We start from the raw sequence: 15520 nt of genomic DNA, 5'->3' as shown, positions 1-15520 counted from the left end.
AGAGAGCCTACAGGATTTATGAGACATCAAGTAAATCAATGTGTGCATTATAGAAGTACCAGAGGAGAAAACAGAGAGAAGGGGTAGCCAGCTTATTTAAAAAAAAAAAAAAAAGGGCTGGAAACTTTCCAAATTTGAGGAGGGAAATGGGCATCCAGATTTGTGAAGTTCAAAGGACTTCAAATAAGATCAACTCAAAGAACACTATAATGAGATACATTATAATCAAATTGTCAAAAATCAAGTGTGAAGAATTTTCGAAGTAGAAAGAGAAAAAATGACTCATCACATATAGGGGACCCCCACACACACTAAGATATCAGTGGATTTCTCAGAAGAAGGCTTGTAGGAAAGGAGAGGTAGAAGGATGTATTCAAAGTACTAAAATAAAACAAAAACAAAAATAGGATACCTGGAAAAATTATCCTTTAAAGAATGAAGGAGAGATAAATAACAAACCAAGGGACAAACAAAAACTGAGGAAATTTGTCAACGCTACACTGCCTTAAAAGAACTGCTTAAGAGAGATCTTCAAATTGAAATAAAAAACATCAACATGGGCACCTGGGTGGCTCAGTTGGTTAAGTGCCCAACTCTTGGTTTCAGCTCAAGTCATGGTCTCTGACTCATGAGGTCAAGCCCCAAATGGGACTCTGCGCCCTGTGTCCAACTCTTTGCTGAGCATGGAATCTATTCTAGATTCTCTCCCTCTCCCTCTGCCCCTACCCCCACGCGCCCACGCATTCTCTCTCTCTCTAAAATAAATGAATAAAATCTGTTAAACCAGCAAACATGGTAAACAAGGCAGAAGTGTAAATCTCACTGTAAAAGTAAAAATATAGACAAATGCAGAATAGCATTACATTATAATAGTGATGTGTAAATTACTTCTAATCCTAAAATAAAAGTTAAAAGATAATTTATTAATGGATATACAATTTAAAAAGAAGTAACCTCTGACTATAGGAAATCAAAGTGTACCAGGGATGGTAAAAGTGTAGAATTCTATGTGACTGAAGTTAAATGGTTATCAATTTAAAATAGATTACTATAACTATAGAAGTATTGTATGCAATCTCAAGATAACCACAATGAAAAAAAAAACTAATAGTCACACAGAAGATGAGAAAACAACCAGAGCAAATCTCTTCAAAAAAATTAGATAACAGAAGAAAAGAGGAACAAATCAAAACAGAAAACAATGAACAAAATGACAGTAAGTCCTCACCTATCAACAGTTAAGTATAAATTGGATTAAAAATTGGAATAAATTCTCCAAAAGGCAGAGTGACTGAATGGATTTAAAAAAAACCAACATCCCTTCAGCAGTCGATAAAGAAGATATGAGATAGATAAATAGATAGATAGATAGATAGGTAGATAGATTTGTCACAAGACAAACACCATATGATTTCACTTATATGTGGAATTTAAGAAACATGATCATGGGGGGAAAAAGAGAGGCAAACCATAAAACAGACTCTTGACTATAGAGAACAAACTGAGGGTTGCTGGAGGGTACGTGGGTAGGAAGATGGGTTAAATGGGGGTGATGGGTACTAAGGGGGGCACTTGTGATGAGTACTAGGTGATATATGTATGTGATGAATCACTCAATTCTACTCTTGAAACCAATGTTGCCTTGTATGTTAACTAACTAGAATTAAAAACTTGAAAAAAAAAAGAATTAATCAGTCAATTGAATATCTAGCAATATACTCTCCACAAGAGTCTCACTTTAGGTATAAGGACACACAGATGCTGAAGGTGTAAGAATGGAAAAAAAGTATTGACTGAAAATGGTAACGAAAAGAAACTAAGTGTGAGGGGCGCCTGGGTGGCTCAGTTGGTTAAGCGACTGCCTTCAGCTCAGGTCATGATCCCGGAGTCCTGGGATCGAGTCCCGCATCAGGCTCCCTGCTTGGCGAGGAGCCTATTTCTCCCTCTGACCCTCTCCCCTCTCATGTACTCTCTCTCTCTCATTCTTGCTCTCTCAAATAAATAAATCTAAAAAAAAAAAGTCAAAAGAAACTAAGTGTGGCTATACTTATATCAAGAAAAAAAATAAACTTCAAGTCAAAAACTCTCTAAGACAGAGAAGGACATATTATAATGATAAAATGGCCAGTTCAGGAAGACTTAGCAATTGTAAACATATGTGTGCCCAACATTAGAGGACCTAAATATATCAAGCAAATACAGATCTAAAGAGAGAAATTGACAGCAATACAATAATACTAGGAAACTTCAACCCCACTTTCAATAAAAGATAGAATATCCAGACAAAAATTAATAAAGAAACAGCTGACTTAAAGAACATCATAGACCAAATAGACCTAACAGACATGTTCAGGAGTTTCAACCCAACAACAGAAGAATATACATTCTTCTCAAGTGCACACAGAACATACTCCTGGATCAATTACATCTTAGATGACACTACAAATCTTAACAAATTTAAGAAGACTGAAATCATCCCAGGTATCTTTTCAACTTCAGTTTAATGAAACTAGAAATCAATAACAGTAAGAAAATGGGAGAATTCACAAATACTTGGAAACTAAATGATACATTCTTGAACAACATTGGGTCACAGAGGAAATTGAAAGAGAGTTTAAAAAGCATCTTAAAACAAATAAAAACAAAAACACAACTTACCAAAACTTATAAAATGCTACAAAAAGGAAGGAGGAACATTTAAGATGCTTAGGAGGAAGTTTATTTTGATAAATGCTTACATTAAAAAACAAATTTCTCAAACATCCTAACTTTACAATCAAGGAATTGGGAAAAGAACAGAGTAAACCCAAAATTAGCAGAATAAAGGAAATAATGAAGATTAGAGCCTAAATAAAGAACAGAAAAATGATAGAAAAATCAACAAAACTAAGTTTTGTGTGGAAAGGTAAAAAAAAAAATTCAAACCCTTAACTAGACTTACTAAGAAGAAAGAAGACTCAAAATCAGAAGGAAAGAGGAGATATTACAGTGGCTACCTCAAAAATAAAAAGGATCATAAGGGATTACTGTGACCAACTATGTGCCAACAAATTGGATACCCTAGAAGAAATGAATAAATTTCTAGGAACATACAGCCTATCAAAATTGAATCAAGAAGAAATAGAAAACATGGGAGATTGGATCAGTAATCAAATAACTTTCAACAGCAACAACAAAAAGTGCAATACCAGATGACTTTCAAAGAAGATTTAATACCAGTCCTCCTCCTTTTTTTTTAACACACAACTTTTATTCCATCTTTAAAATATCACAAATAAGTCAGAGGAATCATCTGACATCCTGCTCTTTCTGTAGCTGGACAGTTTTGATCTTATCAGCCTGCTGAGCTGTTCTTTTTTCAGAAACAGATACCATGCAAAATTTTTCCAATATCCTTGTTTTAACTGTTGTGGCTTGCTGAATTAAAGCAACTGAATTTGATACAAGTTCACCGTGTTGTTTCCTTCAGAAATTAATCATCTTTCTGAGCTTGAGATACTAAACAAGCAATAGCTGGCCTCATTCAAACCCTGTGGATGTATTTTTCTCCCATCACATTTTGGATTTCAACAAGCAAACCATTATCCTGAATAATGACATTGATGGGGAAGGGAGCATACACCATCCCCATCTTGTAATGGAAGCCCAGTATAACACTTCAATCATGTTCTATACATGGCTACAGATAGTACAAATAGTGGTCAGTTCCTATTTTCCCACCATTTGTCAACCTGGAGCCTCTTCTTTGTCTTTTCAAGGAGACTGAGTTCTACACTGATGGGATTAAAATCCCCCTTCAGAGTGCCTCTGGGGCCCCTCACATAAACAGTGCTTCAGACGACACTTCAGAGTGATGTCAACATTTTCTGAAATGTTGATTGATTGCTGAGCATGGTCTTCATTCTCACAGAAGATACAGCAAAAAAAGCAATATGAATCCTTCTTAAACTCTTCCAATAAGCAAGAGGGCATGCTTTCAAACTCATGTTATGAGGTCAGCCTTGCCCTGATACTACAGCAGACAAAGTCACCATAAGAAAACAGCCCAGGGGCTCATGGGTGGCTCAGTCAGTTAAGTGTCCAACTCTTGATTTTGGCTCAGGTCATGATCCCAGAGTCCTGGGATGGAGCCCCGTGTCAGGCTCTACACTCAGCAGGGAGCCTGCTTGGGGATTCTCTGCATCTCCCTATGCTCCTCCCCACTGCTCATGCTCTCTCTCTCTCAAAAAATAAATCTTTGAAAAAAATTACAGCCCAATATCACTGAGGAACAGAGATGCAAAAGTCCTGAGTAGGGAATACTAGCAAACCAAATTCTATAGCACGTTAAAGGATCATACAACATGACCACGTGAGATTTATTCCTGAAATACAAGGATATTTCAATGTACACAAATCAGTCAATGTGATATACACCACATTAACAAAACTAAAGGGGAAACATGTAATCATTTCAGTAAATGCAGAAAAAACACAAAACATTCATAATAAAATCCCTTAAAAAATAGGTATAGAAGGAACTTACTTCAACACAATAAAGGCCATATCTGACAAGCCCATAGGTAGTATCATAATGGGGAAATACTGAAAGCTTTCCCTCCAAAATCAGGTACAAGGCAAGAATGCCCATTCCTGACACTGCAGGTCCCAACACAGTACCAGAAATCCTAGCCAGAGCAATTAAAAAAAATAGATAGGCAGAATGAATCAAGTCTGAAAAGAAGAGGTGGGATGGTCTCTTTGCAGATGATATGGTCTTATATATAGAAAGCTCTAAAAACTATGCCCCCTCAAAAAACTGTTAGAATTAATAAATGAATTCAGTAAAGTTGCAAGATACAAAACCAACATAAAAAATTAGTCATGTTTCTATACACAAACAACAAAATATCTGAAAAGGAAATTAGGAAAACACCTATTCATATTAGCAACAAAAACAATAAAATGCCGAGGAATAAACTCAACCAAGAGGTGAAAGACTTGTACACTAAAAATTATAAAACAGTGATGAAGTAAAAAGATAATGCAAACGAATGCAAACACATCCTGCATTCATGGATTGGAAGAATATTGTTAAGTCTGTACTGCCCAGAATGACCCACAGATTCAATGCAATCCCTATCAAAATCTTAATGATGTTCTTTACAGAAATAGAAAAAAAAAAAAGTCCTAAATTTCATACAGAACCATGAAAATCCCCAAATGGCCAAAGCAATCTTGAGTGAGAAGAGCAAAGCTGGTGGCATCACACTATAGTAATCAAACTGTATGATACTGGCATAAAAGCAGACATATAGACCACAAAATGAAATAAAGAGTCCAAATAGAAATCAATGCATCTATAGTCATCTGATCTTCCACATGGGTGCCAAGAATAACTAATGGGTAAAGGACAGTCTCCTCCATAAGTAGTGCTAAGAAAACTGGATATTTACATGCATAAGAATGAAATTAGACGTTTATCTTACATTATACATAAAAAGTAACTCAAAACAGATTAAGGGCTTAAACATAAGACCTCAAACTATAAAACACATTGAAGAAAATATAGGGGACAAACTCCTTGACATTGGCCTTGGCAATGATTTTTTTTGGATATGACACCAAAAGCACAGACAACAAAAGCAAAAATGAGTGAGACTACATCAAACTAAAACCCAAACTTTGTAGTATTCTGCACAGCAAAGGAAACCATCAACAAAAGGAAGAGGCAGCCTACAGAATGAGAGAGAATATTTGCAAACCATATATTCAATAAGAGATTAATATAAAAAAATTCATATAACTCAATAGCAAAAAGAAAATAGTAAGTGGGCAAAGGATCCAAGTAGACATTTTCCCAAAGAAAGCATACAAATGGCTAACAGGTACATGAAAAGCTACTCAACATCACTAATCATCAAGGAAATGCAAAGCAAAACCACAAGAAGATATTATCTTACATCTCTTAGAATGGCTATTATCAAAAAGACAGGATAAAAATTGTAGATGAGGATGTGGAAAAAAGGGAACCCTTGTACTGGATGGAAATGTAAATTGGTTAGCCATTATGGAAAACTATGTGCAGGTTCATCAAAAAATAAAAATAGAAATCCCATATGACCCAGCATTCTCCCTTCTGGGTGCATATCCAAGGAAATGAAATTAGTGTCTCAAAGGGATATCTGCACTCCTATGTTCATTGCAGCATTATTCACAATAGCCAAGATATGGAAATAATGTAAATGTCCATTGACGAATGGGTAAATAAAATATGATGTATATATCTACAGTGGAGTATTAGTCATAAAAAAGAAGGAAATTCTCCCATTTGTGACAACATGGATGAACCTGGAGGACATTATGGTACATGAAGTAAGCCAGTCGTACAAAGACAAATAATGTATGATCTCACTTGTATGTGGAAATCTTAAAAAGTTGAACTCCTGGAAGCTAAGAGTATATTGGTGGTTGACAGAGGCTTGTAGAAGGAGACAAGCAGAAGTGTGGTTAAGGGGTACAGAGTTTCAGTTTTGCAAGATGAGTTCTGGAGATCTAATATACAGCAATGTGAGGTTGGTCAGAGACATACTTTGAAACACTATGACCAGTAGAAGGGTGGTTTCTTCTGTCTTCCCTTAAATTAAGGGAAAATGAACGCCAGACATGCAAAAACATTAGTCATCCACTTTGTGCTGTAAGAGGCAAAAAAGACTGAAATGCCCTTTACATATTAAAGTCAGGGATGGGGAATGGGACAAGCTTATATGTAACTGGCACAAGCAACAAGTGACCCAGGTTATAATGTATGTGTGGAGCAGATAAGACAAGAAGAGTGGGCTGAAGGCCTTTGGATAGTAGAAATAAGAGTTTAAATTTGTTCTGGTAGGTGGAAGGAACTAGAACTTGTCAGGAAAGGAGTGACTTGCATTGGAGTTCTAAATTAGAAAATTTGACATCCGTGAGTTGGATAAACTGAAGGAGAGAAGGATCAGAAGAGGTTGTTTTTGTTTCATCAGTCTGTTCATTCAACAGGCATTTATTGAATGCCTGTTATACAGCCAGGCAGTATTCTATGAGCTGAAGAAATAACAGTGAATTAAAAAAAAAAAAAAAAAATCCCTGTTCTTATGGGTTTGCCTTTAGGCCAGGGTACACAGTAAACAATTAAGGAAATTAATATGCCGTTTGGTGATAGATTCTGCAAGAAAATTAAACCATGATAAGGACTTGACATTAATGGTATATGAAAGAAGAGAGAGAAGTTCAGGGCACTACTTTATATAGAAAAGTGAAGGAAGGTCCCCCTGAGCTAGCATTTGAGCAGAGATCAAATGATGTGGTGGAGCAAGGCATGGAAACTTCTGGGGCAAGAGAGCATTCCAGGCAGGGGGAACAGCAAATGAAAAGTTCCTGAGTCTCACACTTGCTATCTTGCCAATGGTGGTAGATCACTATTCAAACCCCTCTGCACAGCAATAAAAAGTAGAGCTTTTCCAAGTCAAGACTATGAATGAAGAAAACATGGTGGGCTAGATTATCAATGAAAAGCACAGATATTAAGATTATATCTGAAATCACCATAATAACAAACAGACACCTAAACCAATCTTAAAGTGATAAATACTGTGGTAAAAATAAAGCAGATTGACAGTAACTGGGGAGGTTGTTTTTGATGAGAGCCTCTCCAAAGAGGTGACCAAGGAGCTATAGGAAACCCTGTACTGGATTGTAATATTAAGATCTAGTGTCCAAACACTAATGCTTAATGATGTATAAAATGAACTTTGATTTAACCAGTTTTTGTGACAATTCCATGCTCATTCCTGTTTTAAGTTGAAATGACTTGCCATTTTCTGTAAAGCCATTTTTAGTAGACTTAAAAGACAATTAAGGTTATATGTGTGAATATTGTAGTTGCAGTTTACAATGTAAATGTAGTAAGTTCAAAACATGTCCAGGGTTTGACTACTTCTCACTTCCGTTGGTTCTGTTTCCCTGACCCATGCCTAAGAATCACAGATTTCTTCCCAAAGGTATACATAGTGAAGGTCTAGAAAGTGCTGTTTTCTTATTCAGTTTGCTCTGTTTATTTATGTAAAGGTAACATCCTATTGCTTTTGAGTTTTAAGAAAACATTTTTTTTTACAGTCAAATTAAGATTCATTTTACAGATAGAGATAAGTCGCAGAGGAGAGTTTTATGGCATTGTAAAGAGTGGTCTGTAATCAGCCAGTCTCATTAGTTGGGTTCTGGTTATGTGCAAAGTAGCACTGTTGTGTATGTTCTTTCCTATAGGAGGCCTCAGGCACAGGCTATTACCTCAACTTGTGATCATATCAACATTGCTGTCTCAACTTGTAATCATATCATTATTGTTCTCTGTCATCTGCTCTCCCTGTCACTAAATCTAACCAAATCACCTGTTATGGTTTGGACCCCGGCACACCAAATACAGCTGACAGCTACCTCCTTGTCATAATAGCTTCTTTTCAACCTACCCTCACCCACCATTATATTACTTTAGGTTATAAGAAAATATATTATTATCGGATTTCTAATATCATAGAAATCCATCACATTTCTTTAATGGCTGGAAATTAATACTAATGGGATGGGAGATGTAGAAGTCGACATTGTTATGTTTATTCATTTAACAAATACATATTAAATACCAACTAGATGCTGAGGATACGTTAATCAAATTCTTGACCTCATGAACCTCAAAGTCTACTGGGAGTGACAGACAAAGAAATATAAATAAAATTGTTAATTACAACTTTGAATAAGTACTGCATTTTTAAAAAAGCAGGTTAATAAGAGCACAGTCGGGGCAGCCACTTGAGATGGGATCGTTAAAGAAGGTCTCTCTGAGGAGGTGACACAGGAGCTGAAGGATAAGAATGCAGCAGCTGTGCTTAACCAACTGAGCCACCCAGGCGCCCCAGCTGTGCTAAAAAAAAAAAAAAAAAAAAAAAAAAAAGATGGTAGAAAGGCATTCCAGGAAGAGAAAACATAAAGAGTGAACACTTGAAGGTAGGAAGGGACTTGGAATAAAAGAAGGCTAATGTGACTGAGGCATAGTGAAGGAGAGGGTAAATGGTATGAGATGGAGGTTAGAGAAGTAAGGAAGAGCTGGGCCAGGGCTGTGTAGGTTATGGCAAAGAGTTTAAATTTTAGTCCAGGAATAATGATAAGACCTTGATAGAGGAGTAACACCATCCCATTTACATATACAAGCCTTGTGGAAGGTATAATGATTGAAATAATTTAAGTGAACAGTGATGGTTAGGACTGGGGTGGCTTTGTGCATACAAATGAATAAATCCCAGTTTATTTTGGAGGTAGCACTGACTGCACTTGATGGTGGGTTTGATGTGGGCAGGAAAGGGAAGAATTAAGGTAGATTAAGACATTGGGTTGAGCAACTGTGTGCCATCTGTTAATCAGGGGAAGACTCAAGGACTGACAGATTTTTTTTTTTGCTGATAAAGTATAAGCTCAGGTTTGGACATACTAAGTTTAGAAGCTTATTAGACAGCCAAGTAGAGTTGCCAAGTAGGCAGTTAGATAAAAGTGATGTGAACTCAGGAGAAACATCAAAGACAAGTGGAATTTGGGAGTCATTAGTGTGTTGGTTGATTTAAAAGCCATGAAAGTGATTGAAATCACTGTACTATTTGGGAAAGGAAGACTAATTTATATCAACTCTTGAGTCATTCCAACTTCAGCCATTTATTCAACATGTATTTATTGAGCTCTTACTCTACTAGGCACTTTTCTATGGCATTGTAGTCACAGTAGTGAGTAAAGGAAACCAATTATTTGCTTTCATAGAACTTCTATGTAGTTAATGATACAGACAATAAGCCAATAAGCAATAGATACGTAACTTGATTGTATATATAGTGGAGAAGCAGCAACGAAGGAGACTATATAGAGTTGGTCAGTGAGATAGGAATTTTTTTTTCCTACCAGTGATGTCCTGGCAGCTAATGGAAGAGAGTAGTTCAAGAATAACTAGTTACCTGGATCAGATGTTGCTAAGAACCTGAGTAAGACAGAGACTAAGCTGGGGCAGTTTCATCACTTTCTGCGGAGTGGTGATAAGAAACAAAACAAAACAGATTTGAGGGCTTTGAAAATAAAGAAGTAGAGATAGTGATGACAGCTGTTTTGAAGGAGTTAGCTATAAAGGAAAGCCAAGAAATGGTCCATAACTAGTGGGAGAAATGAGATTAAGGAAGTTTTGTTTTAAAAACAAACCAAAAAGATACAATTCCAGAGCACACTTGTGATTAATGGGAACCATCTAGTAGAGAGGGAATGAGGGGATAATTGAGGGAGGGAAATCCTTGAGAAAATAAGAGGAGATAAGATCCCCAGGAGTGGGGAGTGTGTGGAGAGAATGGCTGATAGGACCAGCATCTTCTCTTTCATTGTAACTGGAGGGAAGGCAGAAAGGATGGAATGTTTGCAGATTTGATGGTGAGGCAGTGAGTAGCATCTATTCCAGTCTTCTGTTTTCCCAATGAGCTATGAAGTGAGAATGGATGGAAAGGGGTTTGAGAAAAGAGAAGACATGAAATGTCATGTTGGAGGGTGGAAAGTCGAGTTACTAAAGAAGTATAACAGAATTGCCATGCATTAGAGAGGACTCACTCAAGATTGATGATAATAAATTTAACATAAAACAGTCAACTAATTCTATACTTTTCCCCCAACCACTTTCATTTGCTTAATTCTTAGCACAGAGAAGGCATATAGCTAGATTTGTCCAAGGTTGTACTTTTTCCAGATGAATACAATGATTAGAAACAGGATGAAGAAAATTAAGTGTATTAGCAAAGGAATGAAGAATCATGAAATGTAAGCTGATTAAGGAGAGAACTGAAAACAGGAAGAATGCCCAGGGTATTGTGAAAGGTTAGAAAAGGGATATTACTGAATCATTTGGTCTACCCATTCACTTAAGCACTTGAGCCCCTACTAGGTTCTAGTAGGGGCTCATGGTTCTAGCCCTGTGGATCTATGCATAAGGAGGACTGACCCAGTCCTCTCACAGAAGAGGGTGAGATGGACAAAGAATGAGAACCTATATTTTCTTTTAATTTTTTTTTCTTAGTATGGTTGACCCACAATGTTAGTTTCAAGTGTACAACATAGTGATTCAACAAGTTTATACACTATGCTATGTTCACCACAACTGTGGCTACCGCGTGTCCTCATACAACACTATTACAGTATCACTGACTATATTCCTTATGCTGAGACTTTTACTCCCATTCATTCCATAACCAGAAGCCTGTATCTCTCACGCCCCTTCCCCTATTTCGCCCACCCACATACTCCCTCCCCTATGGCAACCATCAGTTTTAGAATCAGTAAGTATTAAAGTCATATTTTGCTGATGACTATGAAGAAATATAGAGAAGGGAGAGAGAGCGCATTAAGTGGGAGGGAGAGCAGTGGCAATTTAGTTAAGGTGTTCCAGGAAGGGAATCCTCTTTAGTGAAATTGAACAAAGACCTGGATGAAATAAGGAACAAGCCTGTGAATAACTGTGGGAGTAGTGTGCTCCGCTGAAGAAACAGTGAGTACTTGTCCATTTTTTCATGTCATTAGTAGTTGAATAGTAAGGCCAACAAAGCTGTGATAAAGTATTTTTTCCATCCCTATTGTATTTTTAAATGGTGTTTTCAGGATACCAAGGTGACACAGCTGGTTTAAACAATTGGTTATTGCACAAAAGTCATTAGAGTGAGCAATCAATTAAGTCATTTAAGCAGATGAAATGTTTAAATATAAATATACCCTGTAATCGGGTCTGATGTGTTTATCATTACCTTCCCCAATGACTAGCATTGGAATGCCACACATGATAGGGTTCAGTTAATATTTGTTGAGTGAATTTTTATGCCCACATACACTTTAATACTTAACAAACACAAATCATTCCCCCTTCAAACCTTTTCAAAGAAGTTCAAAAGGAGGAGTTCAAGCAAACTCAAGGTCTCTTCCTTTGTCCTCGGAGTGTGGGGGTTTAAATGACTTACTAAAAAATAATTAGATATTATTCACATGCCATAAGATAAACCTGCTTAAAATATACAATTTATTGTTTTTTAGAATGGTCACAAAGGGGGTGCTTGGGTGGCTCAGTCGTTAAGCATCTGCCTTTGGCTCAGGTCATGATCTCAGGGTCCTGGGATGGAGCCCCGTGTCAGGCTCCCCGCTCGGTGGGAAGCCTGCTTCTCCCTCTCCCACTCCCCCTGCTTGTGTTCCATCTCTCTCTGTGTCTCTCTCTGTCAAATAAATAAATAAAATCTTAAAAAAAAAAGAATGTTCACAAAATTATGCAACCATTACCTAATTCCAGAACATTTTTATCACCTGAAAAAAAAAAAACCCATATGGACTGGACCCATTAGGAATCCCTCCCCTCCCTCTAGCCTCTAGCCACCACTCTGTCACTATTTGCCTTATTCCAGACATTCAGTATATACGTGGATTCATACAACATATGTCTCTTTATGTTTGGCTTTTTTCACTTAGCGTAATGTTTTCAAAGTTAATCTATGTTTAGCAGGTATCCATACTTCAGTCCTCTTTATAGCTGAGTAATATTCCATTGTGAGTTATATCATATTTTCTTTATACATTCATTGTTTTACAGACATTTGGGTTGTTTCCACCTTTTGGCTATTATAAATAATGCTGCTATGACTATTTGTCTACAAGTTTTTGTTTGGACCTTTGTTTTTAATTCTCTTAAGTATATACCCACCAGTGTAAATGGCTTTATAAAGGTATAACTGTAAAAAAGTTTTATCTTGAAAATGTTTCTCACTGGGGCACCTGTGTGGCTCAGATGGTTAAGTGTCTGCCTTCGGCTCAGGTCATGATCCCAGGGTCCTGGAATCGAGTCCCACATCAGGCTCCCTGCTTCTTGGGAGCCTGCTTCTCCCTCTGCGCCTCTCTCTCTCTGTCTCTCTGTCTCTCATGAATAAATAAATAAAATCTTAAAAAAAAAATGTTTCTCACTTAACTCCGTAATATATCTGTCTTAAACAAATACAGGAAATTATTTCCAGTTACTTATTTAAGCTACTAGTGGAATGTATTAATTTTTCTCCAGAAATTTGAGTAACATTAGCCCTGCAGGAGATGTTCCCTCTGTGGCCCCGGAGCCTCCTGGGTGGACACCAGCACTTTGCAGCAGTCTCGTGGGGCATTGGGAATGTAACTCTGAACAGGTCGTGGGTTACCTTTTTGTCAACAAATATTGCTTCTTCTTGAAAGAATCCGAAAATCTTGAAATTTAAGACCCAGAAAAGTTTCTTGGAGCTCACCTAATCCAGTGCCTTTGTTTTAGAAATCCTTGAACCAAGGGATGTCCAAAAGGTTAAAATGCCTGCCTGAGTTCTATAGCTGGTTGGTTAGAGAACCAGGATGAGAAGTCAGATCTCTTGACTGCCACTTCAGTGCCCTGACTACTAAATTTTACTTAATCTCTGTTGTCGGAATGTAACGTCCTAAAACAAAAATTAAACATAATTCATCTAAGTGGCATTTTCAGATAAAAATTTTCAGAAAAGGTTTTCAAAGTTTTATGGGGAAAAGCTATCAGCCTTGTACTCATTGATTTCACAGGGACAGGGTGGGGAGTTAAGAGTAATAAAGAAACACTGTCCCTTTTAGCCTATGCATAAGGAAGAAAGAATTGTAGGCATTTGTAAACACTCAGACAATCATAAACAAAGGTCAGAGATTCCTATTAGTTTCCCTTAAGAGTCAGCCTTTTTTCTTCTCATCACATTCTAACATTTACATCCCAGTAGTTTTAACAGGGGGTATAAGGATTAAGCATAATTATATTATCCAGTGTAGTCAAATTACGCAATAGATTATACAGTTAATCACTTGGATCTCCTAAATGTCATGCTGGATATAGTTTATCCCTCTCACAGTGAGTCAGAAGTGGGAATGGGTTCATTCACTATTTCCAGTAAGCAGCTTACCGCCGGCAGGTGTTGTGACTTGTGGGAAAGGGTAGGACTGGAATGCAGGCTTATTTGGAGAGCTCAGAAATGTACCCTTGGGTCCTTCCATACAGCTGTACGTGAGGCCACAGGCAGCTGGGAGTGTTGGCAGTCCCACAGCTACCCCCAGCTTAGAGGAGGCTCTTGATCCCCTCCGAGTCTGGTCACATTTCTCCCTAGCACAAAGCTGGGAACAGGTGCGACATACAGCCTTATGGTCCAGGCAGGGGTCTCAGCTCTGCCACTCTCTGTGTGATCTTGGGTGCATCATCTCAGATGTCCTCAAGTCCCCCATCTGTAAAATTAGAGGAGCGGGGCAGACTAGCTGATTTTTAAAAACTCTTTTGGTTTTAAAATGTTATGGCTCTACAACCTAATGGCTTAAGATGTCAAGTGTATTGGATATTGGAGATCTCATTTAAAGGTGATATGAGTTCATAAGTTTACACAGAGCTATCTTTGAGTCCCGTGTGATGTTGGGCAAGTTACTTCTGTAGATTTTATGTTATCCTTAAAAGGGGAATGAATGATGATAATAGTACCTAATCCTAATAGGGTTATGGAGGGGGCAAAAATGGCATTAATGCAAAGACTTTAGCATAGTGCCTCATACATCCCAAGATTCAGTAAGTATTTTTTGGTAGCAAGTAGTAGTAGTATTTTCTTTAGGGACATTTTATCCTAATAATATACTGTTCTCTTTAGAAATAAAAAAATTTCAGCAAAATTTAGTAATAATGTAAAGTATTTGACTAAAATATTGTTTAAAAGACTATAATTAATTAACCCTTAGGTAAATGGGGGGGAATCCATGATTTAGATAATGGAGTGATGGATGGTGGACAGCTTCACTGTAGTAGGTAAAAAATAAGGGAAGAAATATGATACAGAGGTCAAGGTTATAGACCAAGTGAAAGAAATTGAACTTACTTTCTCCATAGTTTTATTGTTGTCTGTAATCTTCCTTATATATATTTATCTCTCTTAACTTGGCAATGAAATCACTTATGGAAAATTTATCCAAATTAGTGGCTATTGATAAGTGAGTATTTTTAAAAATGTATTTTTTTGTATTTTTAAAAATGAGATTATTATTGTTTTTATTTATCATGTAAAAAGAAATAGTAAATCCAATTCCATATGAGCTGCCTTCTTGTAATTTCTGCTAGCTTTGCAAGTGCTATTTTGGTGTGAACCAAGGACTTAGAAGCTTAGTAATTTTGGAAACAAATACTCAGATATCTTTCTTCAGGATGTTTGTATGAAACTATCACTATTCAATAGTGGTTTGCTAAAGTATTTGAAGGAATTTGTTTAAGAAAAAGTATTTACATAATCAGAACCCATTTGTAAAAAGTGGTAGGAAAAGAAACTCTAAGTTTGGTGGTTGATATCTTGGAGAATTAACTACCTAAATCTCCAAAGAAGAGGGGGGCTGTCTGTGGATATGTAAGTGACATGAGAGTGTAGATGAGATTCTTAACGGTCATCTCTGAATA

General features: G+C 37.0%; 1 protein-coding gene across 8 annotated transcripts in view; it reads left to right on the top strand.

Annotated features, from left to right (window-relative positions):
* FAM13A (family with sequence similarity 13 member A) overlaps positions 1 to 15520 on the top strand; it is a 369758-nt gene that overhangs the window by 176195 nt on the left and 178043 nt on the right. The window lies entirely within an intron of this gene.

Source organism: Zalophus californianus, chromosome 2, assembly GCF_009762305.2.
Source record: "Zalophus californianus isolate mZalCal1 chromosome 2, mZalCal1.pri.v2, whole genome shotgun sequence".
In the NCBI taxonomy this organism is placed as follows: domain Eukaryota; kingdom Metazoa; phylum Chordata; class Mammalia; order Carnivora; family Otariidae; genus Zalophus; species Zalophus californianus.
Note: the sequence above shows the minus strand (reverse complement) of the source record. Positions and strands in the feature narration are given on the sequence as shown.